This window comes from Pan troglodytes, chromosome 5, assembly GCF_028858775.2.
Source record: "Pan troglodytes isolate AG18354 chromosome 5, NHGRI_mPanTro3-v2.0_pri, whole genome shotgun sequence".
Taxonomy (NCBI): Eukaryota; Metazoa; Chordata; class Mammalia; order Primates; family Hominidae; genus Pan; species Pan troglodytes.
This window is the reverse complement of record NC_072403.2, coordinates 41,901,882-41,920,350: the sequence shown is the minus strand read 5'-3', so window position 1 is coordinate 41,920,350 and position 18,469 is coordinate 41,901,882. Positions and strand designations below refer to the sequence as shown.

General features: G+C 40.0%; 1 protein-coding gene across 5 annotated transcripts in view; it reads right to left on the bottom strand.

Annotated features, from left to right (window-relative positions):
* Nucleotides 1–18,469, bottom strand: part of MAPK14 (mitogen-activated protein kinase 14) — an 82,894-nt gene that overhangs the window by 60,116 nt on the left and 4,309 nt on the right. The gene's annotated exons all lie outside the window — the stretch shown is intronic.

The window sequence follows — 18,469 nt, the reverse complement described above, 5'->3', positions numbered from 1 at the left end:
CTGTTTCCTGACCTCTCTAGGAAACTCCACCACACCCAGCCATCTTCATGGTCACATTCTAGACCTTTATTCCTACCAAAAACTGCCCACCTACAAAATTTTGAATGCCAGCAGCATTTGCTTTTCATCACAAACCTAGTTACCTCTAGTTTACTTGTACCCTGACTACAACAATTTGTTAACCTCATTGTCATTGCTTGTTTCTATCCTTCAGCCCTCTTCTGTCTTCATCTCCCTTCCTGTTCCATGATTATAATCACTCCCTTGCACTTCTCTCTCTCTCTCTGTCTGTCTGTCTCTCTGATGTACTCACCTGGATAAAGTCTAACCTTGGGTAATCTCAACCACTTAATTCTCCATGACTGAATCCAAGGAACTGAGGTTGAACAAGAAAGACTGTAGAATCAGATTTTCATTCTTAGTTTCTGACCTTAATCTCAAAGAGGCTCTCAATAAAGCCATTTTCTTCTAGTAAGTTCATTTTCCTACTCGAAAATGATCGTTTGACATGTTCTCTCTCAAATCTCCAATTCACCCTCTTCCCTCAAGAGTTGTCCTTGCCTTCACTGAGAAAACAGAAACCATCAAGAGGGGAGCTCCATTTGCTTAGCCCCAAATCTATAAACCCATCGTCTCCACCTTCCCTCTTGCTATAACTAAGAATATGCCCCTGCTTATCAAAATTCAAGACCACAATACATGCTTTGGAGCCACCCCCCTCATCTTCTCAAGGATTTCACTTCTTCATTCCTCTTCTCTCTTGCATCATCAGTGTCTCCCTATCTACTGGACCATTCTCATCAGCATAAATTTGCTCTACTTGTTTACTGCCTTCAGCCAACAAACAAAAGACTTCCCTTAACAGTTCTCCATCACAGTTAAAATTCTCCAAAAAAGTCACCTACACCAGAGGTTCCCAGATCAGCAGCATCAGTTTCACCTGGGAATTTATAAGAAATGAAAATTCTCAGGTACCACCCCAGAGTTAATGGAATAAGAAACTTTGAAGTGGGTCTAATAATCTGTATTTTATCAAGCTCTCCATGTTATTCTAATACATATTACAGTTTGAGAACCACTAATTTATACCTTTGCTATTCAAAAGTGTGCTCCATGGACTGGCAGCATTGGCATTATCTGGGAGCTCATTAGAAAATGCAGGATCTCTGCAGACAACAGGAAAGGAAAAAAGAAAAGAAAGGAAAAGGAAAGGAAAGGAGATCTTGGGCCCTAAAATAGAATTTACTTTTTGACAAGATTTCCAGGTGATTAAGGTGTGAGAAGCACACATCTACACAACTGACTCATTTCAATCCCATTCTTTCCTCAATCCATTCCACTGAAACTGCTCTTCTCAAGGTCATTAATGACCTCTGCTACCAAATCCACTTTTCTAAGATTAGTAATTGACATAGTCACCACTTTCTCTAAATACTGTCCATCCTGGAGTCTATATCAACACTTCCATTGGTTTTCTATGACCCCTCTGGCAGCTCCATCTCTGTCTCCACTGCATGTGCTGCTTCTACTCAAACTCTGTATGTCGGAGTTCTTCAGGACTTGGTACTGGGCCCTCTTCTCTCTCCCACATTCTCTTTCTAGATAATCTCATCTATGCCCATGACTTTAAATTAAATGCCATCTATATATTGAAAACTCCCAAATTTATGTCTCTCACTGAAATCTCTTCTCTGAGCCCTGATGTCTCCATAAGAAAGACACATAAGCACCTGAAGCGTACCAAGTTCAAAACACCCAGAACTATTCTTCTCCATGGCTCTGTTATCTCAACAAATGGACTGTTCATCCAGTTGCTCGAGCTAGACATTTGATTGTCATCCTTGATTTCTCCCTTTCTTCAGTCCTCATTCAAATCTATTGGCAAGTCTCATGGTTTTCACCTCCAAAAGACGTCTCAAAGTCAACTGCTCTTCATTTCACCAATATCATATTAGTCCATGTCACTGGCCTACCTCCTTCTAATATGCTTTCCAAATGCATCCAATACAGTCTTTTAAAAATATAAATTATGCCAGGCACAATGGCTCAAGCCTGTAATCCTAGCACTTTGGGAGGCCAGAGCAGGAGGATTGCTTGAGCCCAGAAGTTTGAGATCAGCCTGAGAAACATAGCAAGACCCTGTCTCTGCAAAAAATAAAAAACGGGTTGGGTGCAGTGGCTCACGCCTGTAATCCCAGCACTTTGTGAGGCCAAGGCGGGTGGATCACTTGAGGTCAGGAGTTCAATACCAGTCTGGCCAACATGGTGAAACCCGTCTCTACTAAAAAAATATAAAAATTAGTGGGGTGTAGTGGCACACACTTGTAACCCCAGCTACTTGAGAGTCTGAGGTGGGAGGATCACTTGAATCCAGGAGGTGGAGGTTGCACTGAGCCGAGATTGCATCACTGCACTCAAGCCTGAGCAACAGAGTGAGACTCTGTCTCAAAAAAATAATAATAAATAAATTAAAAATTAGGCAGCCAGGCGCAGTGGCTCACGCCTATAATCCCAGCACTTTGGGAGGCTAAGGTTAGGAGTTTGAGACCAGCCTGGCAACATGGTGAAACCCCATCTCTACTAAAAATATATATTTAAAAAAATTAGCTGGGTGTGGTGGCAGGCGCCTGTAATCCCAGCTACTCGGGAGGCTGAGGCAAGAGAATTGCTTGAACCAGGGAGGTGGAGGTTGCAGTGAGCTGAGATCATGCCATTGCACTCCAGCCTGGGCAACAAGAGCAAAACACCATCTCAAAAAAAAAAAAAAAATTAGTCAGGCATGGGCCACCATGCCCAGCTACTTGGGAGGCTGAGGCAGGAAGATTGCTTGAGCCCAGGAAGGCTGAAGCTGCTCAACCTTGTTGTGGTGCGCCATGATGGCACCACTGCACTCTAGCCTGGAAGATACAGTGAGACTCTGTCTCAAAAATGAAAAATAAAAAATAGCAATAAAAGTACAAATTAGATCACACCACTCCCCTCCTTCAAACCATTCAAGGAATCTCCTTGGCATGCAGAGTAAAATGCAAATTTCTCATGATGGCCTACAAGGCCCAGGTGATCTGGTCACCACTGATTATTCCACCTGTTCCTGTGCTACTCTTTCCCTCTCTCTCAGCTGCTATGTTCTGCTAGCTCCTTTCAGTTCTTTTAACTATTCAGACAGGCTGCTCCTGGTTCCTAGGATTTTCTTCTCCTCCGCCCCCATCCCACCCCATAGCTAAATCCTTATCCTTCAAGTATTGGTTTAAATAGTCACCTGCTCAGGAACCTGTTAGGGACCTCTAAGAAGCCATTACTCTGTCACAACACCCTCACTGACTCCTTCCTTATCTCACATAAAAGAGGGTGGTGGTTCTCTTCTTTTCCACTCCCATTGCTCCTACAAACCCATAAATTAGTAACGTCTTCCCTCTCAAAAGTAGCAAGTAAATGTATACTCATCTCTAAACCCAGTTCTCTAAACTAGCTCTGGTGAGACTGGAAAAATGGCCATTGCCCCTGTGGGACCCAGCTTCTTCAACTTCCCACCTCAGAGTTTGCCTTCCACCTGCAAGCTGAACACTTTCTTCTCTCCTCCATTGGTAAGCCTGCTGGGGAGCAAGGAACAGCAGCAGTTTTCTAGCTGATCTGACTGATTAAGTGTGCAAGTTCAATTAACTGGGGAAGAAATAAGAAGCCCACTTGAGTTGCCCATCCAAGGCACTCTGCATGCCAGCTTTACTAATAAAAGTAAATATTTTTATCTCTATTTGACTCCTGAATCTATTCAGCAAAAGGCAGGCTAGAATTAATCAGTACCCTATAGACCCCAACAATCACAATTTATTATTACATGTTTATAATACTCCAACAGAGTGATTAAATAAGAGCTGGGACTTTGGAATTAGACTATCTGGATTTTAATTCCAGTTCTGCCACTTAATAGCTATATAATCTTGAGGATGTTAATTAAATTCTTTCATGAAATGAGAATTATGTTTATATTTCATCTGTTGGATATGTTAGGATTAAATGTAATAACTTTTATAGTAGGTTTGGCAAGGAGCTTGGTCCATGGCAAAGCTCAAATACGCCTCTCAATCACATCTGTAAAAGTAGAGCTACAAGTAAAACCTTGTTTTCATGAACAACATTATAAAATGAAATTATCTTTATGATAAACAGGTTCTCCAAACTAAAATTCAGGACATACTGTTTAACAAGTTTTTTCCCCAATTGTGAATTTACATGAACTTTTCCAAAATTATCAAATTAATTCACATTTTATAAAATCATTGGTATAGTAAAAAATAACTGAAAGAAATATAAAAATTAGAAGCAGTTATTACAATATTAGGATGTCATTGTCACTCATCTACTGCTGACTGTGAATCCAGTACATAACACACAAGGATAATCATTAAATAAACTTCAATGTTTTGTTACACATTCATACTTGCCTCCCCTTGTGTCACACACACATAGAAAATGTGGGTTACTAGATTCTTCATATATCCTAATATAATTCTGTTTAACTTCTAAATTTATTGATGTACACCTTCCTTTATTCACAATGGATTTAAAGCAGACTGAAATTGTATATATAAAACCTGACAAAATGGTAAGTGATTAAGGGAAAATAAGAAAGTCTGTACAGCTGAGGTTAGCATATATCATGAGGTCCTTTCTTTTTTTTTTTTTTTTTTTTTTTTTTTTTTGAGACAGAGTCTTGCTGTGTCACCCAGGCTGGAGTGCAGTGGCGCGATCTCGGCTCACTGCAAGCACCGCCTCCCGGGTTCACGCCATTCTCCTGCCTCAGCCTCCCCAGCAGCTGGGACTACAGGTGCATGCCACCACACCCAGCTAGTTTTTTTGTATTTTTAGTAGAGATGGGGTTTCACCGTGTTAGCCAGGATGGTCTCGATCTCCTGATCTCGTGATCCGCCCACCTCAGCCTCCCAAAGGGCTGGGATTACAGGTGTGAGCCACCACGCCCGGCCAGAGGTCCTTTTTAAATACCCATTAGAGGTAGGCCTCAAATTTGGCTCAAAGCTCACTAAAGCCATTAACAAAGAGAACACAATCAGTTAGGACATGAATCACAGAAGCCATACAATAAAAACCAACCAGGTACTCAGGAGAGCTGAAGAGAGGCATAATTATTCCTATAATAAACCAGGGAAAAGTTCATTCTGTGTATGTTCAAGAAGGAGACATATAATGTGGTAAAAATGTCCTAATCAACATCTTTAAAAGAATATAATAGTGGGTTTCAGATGGTTTTCTTTTTAGAGCATCCATCAGTACAGATTGCTGTCGTAAGGCCAAAATACAGTTCATTATTAGCAAAGAGGGTAGGAGTACAAAGTATTACGGTGTTGCTTTTTTTTTTTTCTTTAAGGTCTCACTCTGTCACCCAGGCTGGAGTGGAGTCATGTAATCATGGCTCACTGCAGCCTCAACCTCCTGGCCTCAAGCAATCCTCCAACCTTAGCCTCCTGGGTAGCCAGGACTACAGGCACGTGCCACCAAGCTTCGCTAATTATTTTGATTTTTGTAGACACAGGGTCCCACTATGTTCCCTAGGCTGGTCTTGAACTCCTAGGCTAAGTGATCCTCCTGCCTCGGACTCCCAATAAGTACAGGGGTTACAGGCGTGAGCCACCATACCTGGCCTCTCTGACAGACTTAATCCAAGAGGAAATCTTAAATACATTTAGAAAAACAGATAAGCTCCATATTCTTCAGACAATCCTCCAAAGATGACTGGAGCTATCAATGAGCTTTTTGTTTATTATTTTTAAAATTTTCTTTTGTAGAGATGGGGCCTTGCTTGTTGCCCAGGCTGGTCTCGAACTCCTGGCCTCAGGCGATCCTCCCACCTCAGCCTCTCAAAGTGTTTGGGTTACAGGCATGAGCCACCATGTTCGGCTGTCAACTGAGCTTTTGATAGGTATAGAGATATAGGGAACTTGTGTTTATATTCCATGATGGGCACCTGACTTGTAGATTTTCTGTTATAAGGTAATGGCAGATCAATAAATTTAACATCAGCTGAGTAGAGAAAGGGAGACAACCTCTTAAGAAAGGTAAGGTGCTGGACAAGTGCCCATGTCCACAGAGTATTAAAGTACAAACGACTGCACCATGATTTTCCTCAAAAAACAATCTGTGTTTTCATCAACAGAATATGAAGAATGAGTAATCACTCAGCAAGTCTTTGAGTAATTTGTGGGGATCGTAAGTGATTTTACAATTTCTTTCAATGGTCATAGATGACTTCTAAGAAGATAAACACAATTTGGTTTACTTTTGGAAGTTAATGGAAATATTTAAATATATTGAAATCTGTAGTTACACTGAATTAGCAAAGTCTCATTAATACATTAAATTCATTAGAATATCTATAAAGTGAGGGCCGGGTGCGGTGGCTCACGACTGTAATCCCAGAACTTTGGGAGGCCGAGGTGGGCAGATCACCTGAGGTTGGGTATTCGCGACCAGCCTGACCAACATGGAGAAACCCCGTCTCTACTAAAAATACAAAATTAGCCAGGTGTGGTGGTGCATGCCTATAATCTCAGCTACTTGGGAGGCTGACACAGGAGAATCGCTTGAACCCGGGAGGTAGAGGTTGTGGTGAGCTGAGATTGCGCCATTGCACTCCAGCCTGGGCAACAAGAGCGAAACTCCATCTCAAAAAAAAAAAAAAAGAAAGAAAAAGAAAAAAGAATATCTATAAAGTGAGAAGAAATAATTTGCAAAAACATGACACCTCTTCTCCGGATCATACAATTTCAGGCTTTTTTTCCAACTGAATCAGGATAATTAATAATAGTCTTCAAAACTTGCCTTCTAAATAACTAAATAATTAAGACCACTAACTTGGAACTTTCTCTTTACCTGTAGCACCTGGAACAAATTTCAATAAATGACATACTGGAAATATTTTTCTGCACATGTTACACTCTATTACAGAAGCCTAGCTTTTCTTCCTTCCATATTCAAGTAAATGTGCAAATATCACTGTTGCTCTGAAGCGGATGCTCTGTCCTGCCATTTTGGAAATAATGTCTTGAAAATAAAGGCAACTTTATGCAAAAATTGGAACTTAAGTTTTGATTTAGGAACCTCAAAAAATATTCTTCAAACCTAGTGAAATAGAAAAATTAAAATTATATACATTTATCTTCTTCAGAGTAGCAGGAGATTTAAGATTGACTTTAAAAACTCAAAATTTAAAACATTAGCTTTAATATCTTCGCTAACTCTCAAATATCTTGTTTTAATGTCAACACAACAGTATTTATTTAATCACAAAACAATTTCGCCACTGCAATTACATATATAGTATTTTTTAATGAAACTTACTTTCATTTTTAATTTTTTTTTTTGAGACGGGGTCTTGCTCTGTTGCCCAGGCTAGAGTGTGGTGGCATGATCACGGCTCAATGCAGCTTTGACTTCCCAGGCCCCAACAAACCTCCCACCTCAGCTTCCCGAGTAGCTGCTACTACTGAGGCACACCACGACGCCTGGCTAATTTTTTTATATTTTTGGTAGAGACAAAGTTTCACCATGTTGCCCAGGCTGGTTTAGAAATCCTGAGCTCCTGAGCTCAAGTAATTCACCTGCCTCAGCCTGCCAAAGTGCTGGGATTGCAGGCATGAGCCTGCAAGTTCCAAATGAAAGTAGAATGATTTTATAAGATGTTTCCTGCTAGGTGCGGTGGCTCACACCTGTAATCCTAGCACTTTGGAAGTCTGAGGCAGGAGGAAGCTTGAGCTCAGGAGTTCAAGACCAGCCTGGGCAACTTCATGACATAGTGAGACCTCGTGTCTACGAAAAAAAAAAAAAATTAGGTGGGCATGGCGGCACACACCTGTAGTCTCAGCTACTTTGGGTGGCTGAGGTAGGAAGATCACTTGAACTCAGGAGTTCAAGGCTGCAGTGAGCCATTGACTGCGTAACTACACTTCCACCCGGGTGACAGAGCAAAACCCTGTCCCCCAACCCAGCCACAAAAAAAAAAAAAAAAAAGATATTCCTTCACTGAAGCTTTAAAAGCTGATTGTTTATGACCTCAAGGAACTAAGAAATATAGCCAAGGAGTCAAAATGAACAGAGGCACACATAAATTTACCAGACTTTGACAAAGCAATACATTTGTTTCCTCTAATCCATTCTTTACACTCCAGCAAGACCAATTTTAAAACAATTTTCCTCCACAGTTCACAACTCAAGAAACTCCAACAGCTCTCTACTACCTAAAGAACCATTTGTAGACTTTTTAGAAATGCAACTGCCTAAGTCCCACTCCAGATCTCATTCTTAATTTCCAGAGGTATGTTTAAAAGTTCCACAAGTGAGTCTGAAGCACAACAAGAATGAGAACCACAACTGGGTTCACCCTACCTGAGATGTTCCTCCTGTCAGAACAGTCCTTTTCATATCTATTCTCTTGGTTTATGTTTTCTCTTGTCTGAAAATGTTTCCTTTTCTTCTCTCCAAATACCCATCTTTCTAAATAATCTTCAAATCCTTTCTCCTCCATAAAACCATACTGACCACTATAACTCACAATGTCTCCACTTCTCTGTACACATCAATACCTTCATACATATATACACAATTTATTAATATTTTAGGTCTATTTCTTTTACACATTGGTGGGCATTTAACACTGATGAACGACTGGCAAATTTCCTTCGCTACAGTAAATCTAAAATATAAGCATCAATATTTATACCTATATATTTCAAACTTTCAAAATTATGTTACATTAATACCTAGAGTTATTGAAAACTTCAGGTAAATTGGTTCATTCCTGATTGTAATTTTTATAACTACTGTCAGTCATCAGTGCTAATGATGACATCCGCTTCACATATCTAAACTGAAACATTCAAGTTTGTAACATGAATCCCATTCCAACGGAAGTTAGTGCTACATCTCTGGTATCTTCAAGAAGTGTGTAGGAAAGTAATCAAGGGAAAGCATGAAACATTACATCTCAATAGATTTAGAATCCAAAGGATCAGTCATTCTTGAGATTAGGTTTGAAAGTACAAATTTGGAAGGATAGTATATGAACAAGACCATTGTTGAGACTATCAGATAATGAATTCAAAAAGAATATGCACAGAAAGAGAAAAGAAAATTTAAGAATGGATCATGGAGCAGAAAGAAAAGAGGAAGAAAAAACTTTCCAATGGATGAAATAGGAGAATTAGAGAAACACAAGGAAAAATCTGAATAGCAGAGTACTTTAAGGTGGTGTTTAAAAAAAAAAAAGAGCACAATAAATGTTAAGATGTATACATTGTGACACTAAAGTTAGTTACTGCCTCACAGCCTTAAAGTAATTAAAGCAGTAGCAATGATAATTCAGGAAAAGGCATTGTATCTTCTAAGGTACCAGAATACATAATGTGCCTAAATGACATTCTAAATCAAAGAAGGCTGATCTTCCTGAGTTACTGCTACCTGAGATCCACAAGATCTTCAAAATTTCAGTCTGTTATTACCTAATATTTTTAAAACTAAGCAAGCCTTCCCAGATGCAAGAACCTTCAAAAACATACAGAAAATTAATTCACAATGTACTACTTCTTGCTCCTTAGTTTATGTGCAGCTCTCTTTGTGGTTTTCTAAACAGCATTTTATTTCTAGGAGTTTGAAAATGCTAAATACTGAAAGAAGACAGGAGAGAAAGGACACAGAATACCAGAAGAGACACTAGGGAAAATGCTACCTACCTACCAACTTGGACTTCATGCTAATTTCCTTTCCAGAAAAAATTCAAAACACCCTAAGTTGGGGCCATGACAATGACAAAACACAATTATTCATGAAAATTGGGTCTCCCTCACTAATTAGTTGTTTCTCAAATGTGCCAGTGATACACCTGGCCTCTTGCAAGCATGCTTGTGCAAGTTCTCCCATCCATTAAGCTTATTGGGTTATAGCTAGGACCTTGACCATTAGAAATGCTGTTACTCTCCTAGAAATAACAAAAATCATGTTTAGAGAGGCCCAATTTATAATGCAGAAAGTATAGCATTTCTGCTTTTTTGCAGGTGGAAGGTTCATGTTATCCCATCTAGTTTTTACTCAATCAAATATACAGGGTTATCAATCCAAATATATAGGGTTATATAAGTGGTTCTCAACTAAAGGTGATTTTGCCCTCCCTACCCATCAAGAGATATGTGGCAATGTCTAGATATTTTTGGTTGTCACAACTGGGAATTGCTATTAGTATATAGTGAGTTGGAGACAGGGATGCTGCTAAACATACTACACTGCACAAGTCAGTCCCTCACAACAAAACATTATCCCACCTAAGATGTCAATAGGTTGAATTACCCTGGGTTATACAGGTTGAGTATCCCTAATCTGAAAATCCAAAACCTAAAATGCTTCAAGATCCAAAACTACAGAGGACTTCCAAAGCCATCTATGAGGAAACATAAATATGTCTCCTCTGGACTGATACTTTTTTTTTTTTTGAGACTGAGTCTTGCTCTATCGCCCAGACAGGGGTGCAGGGGAGTGATCTCGGCTCACTGCAACCTCCGCCTCCCGGGTTAAAGTGATTCTTGTGCCTCAGCCTCCTGAATAGCTGGGATTACAGGCACACACCACCATGCCCAACTAATTTTTGTAGAGATGGGGTTTCACCATGTTGGCCAGGCTGATCTCAAACTCCTGACCTCAAGTGATCCGCCCACCTTGGCCTCCCAAAGTGCTGGGATTACAGGCGTGAGCCACTGCACCCAGCCTGGACTGATACTTTAGAAAGCAGGGACCCTTCTTTTTTTTAAAATCTCTGTAAACAAAATATCTAGTATAGTGCACTGGAAATATTAAATTAATGAACTTACGAAAACAAAGAACAAAACTGGTATGCTTTTTTTCTTCACATGCTCAGATTGTGTGGTGTCTACATTTTAAGCCATAAGTTTGAAAATGCAATCAATACACACTTTTGAGTAGAATGACAGTAAGACACACATACTCACACACACACACCTTCCTTCATATCACAGGCACAGTGACAATATCACCAAGGCCTAAGAGAAGTAAGTTTTGAGGAAAATAAGGAGTTTGTAACCACATATTCAAATAACAGGAGCCAACATGTTCAGGGTCTAATGGTACTCAGACAGCAGGTCTAGACAAAATAAACATTTGTTCTATTACCTTTTTGTTATGTTGCCATGGGAATCTATGTTTGCAGGAAAACTTATTTTCTGCAACCTGATGATAGAGCAGTAAAAGAGGGGGAGCTCTGATGAAAAGAGGAGAGGGGTTTACATCTGTAAAGGCAGGGAGGACAATAAATAATATGGGTTTTTATAGGATCACATGTCTGTAGATAATCTTTCAATCTACATGATATATTTAAGTTTAACAGAGAAGTCCTTGGGGCCTCAAAGCTAAGACATTAATGACAGATAACAATGGTCTAACCTCTACTAAAAGTATTATAATGGGGAAAAGGCAGAGGAATGTAAAGCAGAAAAAGGGTCAAATAAAATCAAATAAAACTTAAATGTTTAACTGTTGAAAGAAGGTAAAAATGACTTTTAAAACATGATCCAAAAGTAAGAAAAACCCTAAAAGCCAAAGAAGTTAAAAAACACTCAATCTGCCAGCAGACTAATCTTCCTTTTTCAGCTAAACTCAAGAGCTAATCTCTGCTCCTTCCTTTTGGCAACAAAAACCTGAAAAAGTAAAGTAAGCCCATGTTATTTAAAGAGCTGGACTGGAATACCCTAAATTTCTAGGGCCCAACAAAAATACTGGCTCTGGCACTCTGGGACTGCTGGAATGAGAGTTGTGAGCATGGGTCAGGGCTTGCACCAATTCATCTAACTCCACCGTTCTATCCTATTCACAGTAGTGGTTTAGGGTAGAATGGGTAAGGAACCGAAACGAAAAACTTGGGACCCTAGAGCACAGTAATCTGTTAAAACAAGATTTAGGTCATGTCCTTCCTCTGGTCATAACCCTCCAAGGCTTCCCCTCTCACTTAAAGGAAAAGTCACAGTCTGTATAAAGGCAAATAAGACCCTACATGATCCCTGCATATCTGCAACCCTCTCCTCACCCCACTTTTCTCCCTATATTTGGCCCCTGGTTCATTTAGCTCTAGCTGTACTGGTCTCTTAGCTATTTCCTGGAGCACAGGGCCCTTACCTCAGGGCTTTTGCACACTTGCTAATCCTCAGCCTAGAATGTTCTCACATCCTCACCCATGTCCAACCAGTGTCCTATATCACCTTCTTCAGGTTTTTGCTCAATTGTTACTTTATCAATGATGCTTACCCTGTTCACCTTTCTTAAAAGTGCAACAGCCATCCTAGCACTCACTCTCCTTCCCTTCTTGCATTTTCTCCACAGCACTTATCTGACACACTATATATTTTGTTTATTATCTACTTCCACTCTTCCACTGCCATCCCCATTAGAATATAGCTTCCTTTTTTTTTTTTCTTTTTGGAGACAGGGTATCACTCTGTCACCCAAGCTGGAGTACAGTGGCAGGATCACAGCTCACTACAGCCTCAACTTCCCAGGCTCAAGCAATCCTCTCAGGCTCAAGCAATCCTTCCACCTCAGCCTCCCAAGTAGCTGGAACTACAGGAGTGTGCCACCAAGCATCCCTAATTTTTTATTTTTATTTTTTAGTAGAGGAGCCTCCCCATTTTTCCCAGGATGCTGGTTTCTAACTACTGGGCTCAAGGAAACCTACCTTGGCCTCCCAAAGTGCAGGAATTACAGGTGTGAGCCACTCACTGCACCTGGCCAGAATACAGCTTCTTAAGGCAGAAATTTTTGTCTCTTTTGTTCACATTTCATCTCCAGCACTTACGGCAAACCATACATGGTAGGCACTCAAGGTATAATGAGTCCTGTCCTCAAGGAGATTACCATGAACCTATGCTCCTTCCCCTTTCTCTCTACAATCTTGGACCCTGTAACACTCTTTTGTAACTTTGTAACACAAAGTTCAGAAAATGGCACTAAAATATATCCATTTGCCCAAGGCCAAAACTTAGAAATCCTAGACTCCTCACTCTCCTATACTTCTTTCCCCCAACATTCAGCCTTGGAGCCAAGCATGCCCAAAACCCAGTATCCATTTGTCAAGTACAGAATTTACAAACCACCACTTCTTCTTCCCTATAATAAATTATTAAAAGACTTGAACACTGCACGGGAAAGCTGGTTAATTTTGTAAATCCTTAACACATACATACAGGTGTACCTCAAAGATATCATGAGTTCAGTTCCAGACAACCACAACACAGTGAATATCACAAAAAAATGAGTGACATAAATTTTTTGGTTTCCCAGTGCATATAAAAGTTATATTTACATGATACTGTAGTCTATTAAGTATGCACTAGCAGTATGTCAAAAAAAAAAAAATATATATTATATATATATATACACATACCTTAATTTAAAAATATTTTATTAGCCGGGCACAGTGGCTCATACCTATTACTCTCAGCACTTTGGGAGGCCAAAGCAGGAGGATCGCTTGAGGTCAAGAGTTTGAGACCAGCCTAGCCAACATGGTGAAACTCCATCTCTATTAAAAATACAAAAATTGGCTGAGCGTGGTGGTGCACACCTGTAATCCCAGCTACTCGGGAGGCTAAGGTGGGAGAATTGCTTGAACCTGGGAGGTGGGTGCAGTGAGCCGAGATCGTGCCACTGCACTCCAGGCTGGGCAACAGAGCAAGACTCCATCTCGAAAAAATAAATAAATAAATAAATACTTTTTTGCTAAAAAATGCTAAGGGTCACCTGAGCCTTCAGCAAGTCATTATCTTCTTGCTGGTGGAGGGTCTTGTCTCAGTGTTGATGGCTGCTGCCTACTCAGGGTGATGGCTGCTGACTACTCAGGGTGATAACTGCTGAAGGCTGGAATGACTATGGCAATTTCTAAAAATAAGACAACGGTGAAGCTTGCTGCATTGATTTATTCTTCCTTTCGTGATAGATTTCTCTGTAGCCTGCAATGGTGTTTGATAGCATTTTACCCACAGTAGAACTACTTTCAAAATGGGAGTCAATCCTCTCAAACCTTGCTGCTGCTTTATCAACTAAGTTTATGTAATATTCTAAACCCTTTGTTGTCATTTCAACAACGTTCATAAGCATCTTCCCCAACAGCAGATTCCACCTCAAGAAACTACTTTATTTATTCATTCCTGAGAAGCAATTTCTCATCTATTGATTTTTTTTTTTTTTTTTTTTTTTTTTGAGATGTACTCTTGCTCTATCGCCCAGGCTGGAGTGCAGTGGCACGATCTCGGTTGCCACTTGGTTGCAGTGGCTCACTGCAACCTCCACTTCCCAGGTTCAAGCAATTCTCCTGCCTCAGCCTCCCAAGCAGCTGGGACTATAGGTGTACACCACAACACCAAAAAATATAAAAAACAAATTTTTGTATTTTTTGTAGAGGCAGAGTTTCGCCATGTTGGCCAGGCTGGTCTCAAACTCCTGACCTCAGATGATCTGCCTGCCTCAGCCTCCCAAAGTGCTGAAATTACAGGTGTTAGCCACCGCCCCCAGCCACCTTGCACTATAAGTTATGCTATGGAGACAGGTTCTTTCCTTAAACCTATGAACCACCCTCTGCTAGCTTCAAACTTATCTTTTGCAGCTTTCTCACCTGTCTCAAACTTCATACAATTAAAGAGAGTTAGGGCTTTGCTCTAGATTAGGCTTTGACTTAAGGGCATGTTGTGGTTGGTCTGATCTTTTATCCAGACCACTAAAACTTTCTCCAGCTCAGCAACAAGGCTGTGTTGCTTTCTAATCATTCATTTGTTTACTGGAATATAACTTTTAATTTCCTTCAAAAACTTTTCATTTGCATTCACAAATTGGCTGTTTGGTACAAGAAGCCTAGCTTTCAGCTTATCTCAGTTTTCGACATGCCTTCCTCACTATGCTTAATCATTTCTAGCTTTTGATTTAAAGTAAGAGGCATGCAAACATTCCTTTCACTTGAACATTTAGAAACCACTGTAGTGTTATTAATTGGCCTAATTTCAGTATTATTGTGTCTCAGGGAATAAGGACGCCTTAAGAGATGGAGAGAGGGAACAGCTGGTTGGCAGAGCAGTCAGAACACACACAATGTTTATCAATTAAGTCTGCCTATGGGCATGGTTCCAGACACCTCAAAACAATTACAACAGCAACATCAAAGATCAGTGATCTCAGATCCCCATAATATTTAATAATAATGAGAAAGTTTGAAATATTGCGAGAACTGCCGGGCACAGTGGCTCACACCTGTAATCCCAGCAGAACTGCCGGGCATGGTGGCTCACACCTGTAATCCCAGCACTTTGGGAGGCCAAGGCAGGCAGATCACAAGGTCAGGAGTTCGAGACCAGCCTGACCAACATGGTGAAACCCCATCTCTACTAAAAATACAAAAATTAGCCAGGTGTGGTGGCACATGCCTGTGGTCCCAGCTACTCGGGAGGCTGAGGCAGGAGAATCGCTTGAAACCGGAAGGCAGAAGTTGCAGTGAGCCGAGATCGCACCATGGCACTCCAGCCTGGGCGACAGAGCAAAACTCTGTCTCAAAAAAAAAAAAAAGAAGAAAGAAAGAAATATTGCGAGAATTACCAAAATGTGACACACAGACATGAAGTGAGCACATGCTTTTGGAAAAATGGTGCCAAAAGACTCGCTTACCACAGGGTTGTCACTAACCTTCAATTTGCAAAAAAAAAGCAATTATCTGTGAAGCATAATAAAACGAGTTGTGCCTGTGCTTAATTTATGGAAGCATTGTGAAAGACAAACTACTCCAAATACTGAAAGTTTCTTTTACAAAAACATTTCCAAGTTTAAAGAAGTTTTTGGTTATTTTCCTGACGAAACAGCTGCATGACTTCCATAGCAGCCATGAGAAGACATCCCTAAGTTCCAAGTCAGGGGAGCCCACTTTATAATGAGGCTTTTCTGAGCACTGCAGTAATTATACCTCTTAGATAAGAACAAATCAGTTTTACCCCAAATTTTACTGCAAAAAGCAAAAATCTAATGTATTTTCAAAGGGCTGGAGAGGCAGTTATTTCTATTTATATCCTACACTTATGTAACACAAACATGTACAGACAGTCCCAACTTTACATAAATGTACACTGAAGAATTTCAATCCAATAGGATTCATAAATTCAGGAATTAACTATTTGCACTGCCTAATAATTCCTTCAGAAAAAATTTTAATCTGGGCAATGAGTGCATTTTTGATTTATCAGTTCTGAGGAAGAGACATGACTCTAATGGGTTAAATGGGTTAAGTCATTACCCCTCACATAAACTGGGCAATGACACTGGTGGAACTGCTTTCCTACACTCAAGCTCTATTCCGAGTGACTCAGCAACCCCTTTTTCACAAGAGGAGGTGAACTGCATAAGAGAAGGTGCCACCGTGCAACCTCAGCAGCCCACATCTATCAGAAAGGAGACTACTAAAAGTAGCACTGACAAGTATGCCATTCCTTTAATGAATGAGTCCAGCTCCCCATCTATAAAATGGAGTTAATAAATATGAGCCTCCATGGAGCTAGTGAGAACTGATTGATAATGCTTTGAATGAAAACACTTTATAAACTGCAAAAATCCCTAAAAATGTCAGTTAATTCTAAAGTGAGGGTGATCTACCCCAGTGAATTCTTCCATCTTTGAATTCTAGGCCCCAGGGGCTCAGCAATATCTGCACTCTTGCCCATGAAAGGCAAAGTCAACACATCATCTCTGAGACTGGGCTAGAAAGAAATCAAAAGCAGAGTACTCCTCAGTATCAAGAAATCAAACTGGCAGAACTGAAAACCTGGAGATCCAGGATAAGCTTATTTTAAAGAAGAACCAGTGGAGGCTGTGTGCGGTGGCTCATTCCTGTAATCCCAGCACTTTGGGAGGCCGAGGTGGGCAGATCACGAGGTCAGGAGTTCGAGACTGGCCTGACCAACATGGTAAAACCCCGTCTCTACTAAAAATACAAAAATCAGCCAGGCATGGTGGCACGCACTTGTAATCTCAGCTATTCAGGAGGCTGAGGCAGAATTGCTTGAACTCGGGAGGCAGAGGCTGCCATGAGCCGAGATTGCACCACTGCACCCCAGCCTGGGCAACACAGCAAGACTCCGTCTCAAAAAAAAAAAAAAAAAGTGGAAAAATGGGATTTGATAATAAAATGACTTTATAGCCAGCTTCGAATGAACTCTTTCTTAAAACAATCTTTATACATCAATAATACAAATGCTTGCCGTTAATTATGTTTAAAGACTTCTTATTGACTGGCACTGGTAACATACAGGCAACTATCTTACTTTTGGTTACAAAGAAAAGAATGGAAAGCTCAGCATGGACCTACTATCACTACTAGAAAAGTAAAGGGCACACCCTTCTCACTGGTCAGGAGTCAAGAAAGTCACCCTTGTATACTTAATAATCATGCACTTTTATTTCTTTGTGCCCTGGCTCATTCTAAAAAAAAAAAAAATAGATTTAAAATGGTGAATGGCCATTAATAGTTAAAAAAAGTTAGCTTCACTTATTTCTATTATACTAGAATAATCTTGTTCCACAAAGCACTTAGGAAGTTGTATTTGATTTCTTAGCAAGTTTTGCTATCCTTTTACCAAAGGTTTTGTTATATACTTTTTATGCTGATGATAAAGTGCACAGCACAATGCTAGAACATAGCAAGCAATCCACAAAATGTAGTTATTAAACCCACTAGGCTGTAAGTTCCAGGAGAGAATGGATTGTCTTGTTTCTGTCTTGTTTAGCACTCTATTTCCAGAACCTAGCTATCTGGCCCATAGTAGGTATTCAATAAACACTGTTGAATAAACAGTTGAATAAGATCTAAGAGTAATTCTCAACTGTCACCTCCTATTTCATGGTTACCAGTGCCCCACCTCCTCTAATCAACAGCAAGGGCCTGGAAGAACCCTACCCCAGAGGAAAGGCACTTAAGTTCCTGTTTGTATTTCCTTAAACTCACCACAAAGATTCTCCCCTTCTGTCCCAAAACCCCAAAATCAATGCTTTGCAACAATGTATTCTTAAACAATTTTGCTTCATTTCCCCTCACAGACAATGCATAAAGTTCCTTAAAACTGCAAGACCTAGTCTAGTTCCCTTTACCCTTTAACGGAAAGGCATATTTGTAAAACTCTATTTTGATTCATAGCTGGTTATCACACAGGCTTCTACTTGTTTTTTTACTATACTTAGTATAAATTAAAATAATATAGGCTTAAAATAATTTGTAAATGTTACAAAGCATACCACACTTTAGAGCAATAAAATTCGGAAACTGACAAATATTTCAATGAATGAATTTTATTCATTGAAATATTCTATTCATTCATTTTCATTCTTGAAAATAAAATTCAGGGGCTGGGTGTGGTGGCTCATCCCTATAATCCCA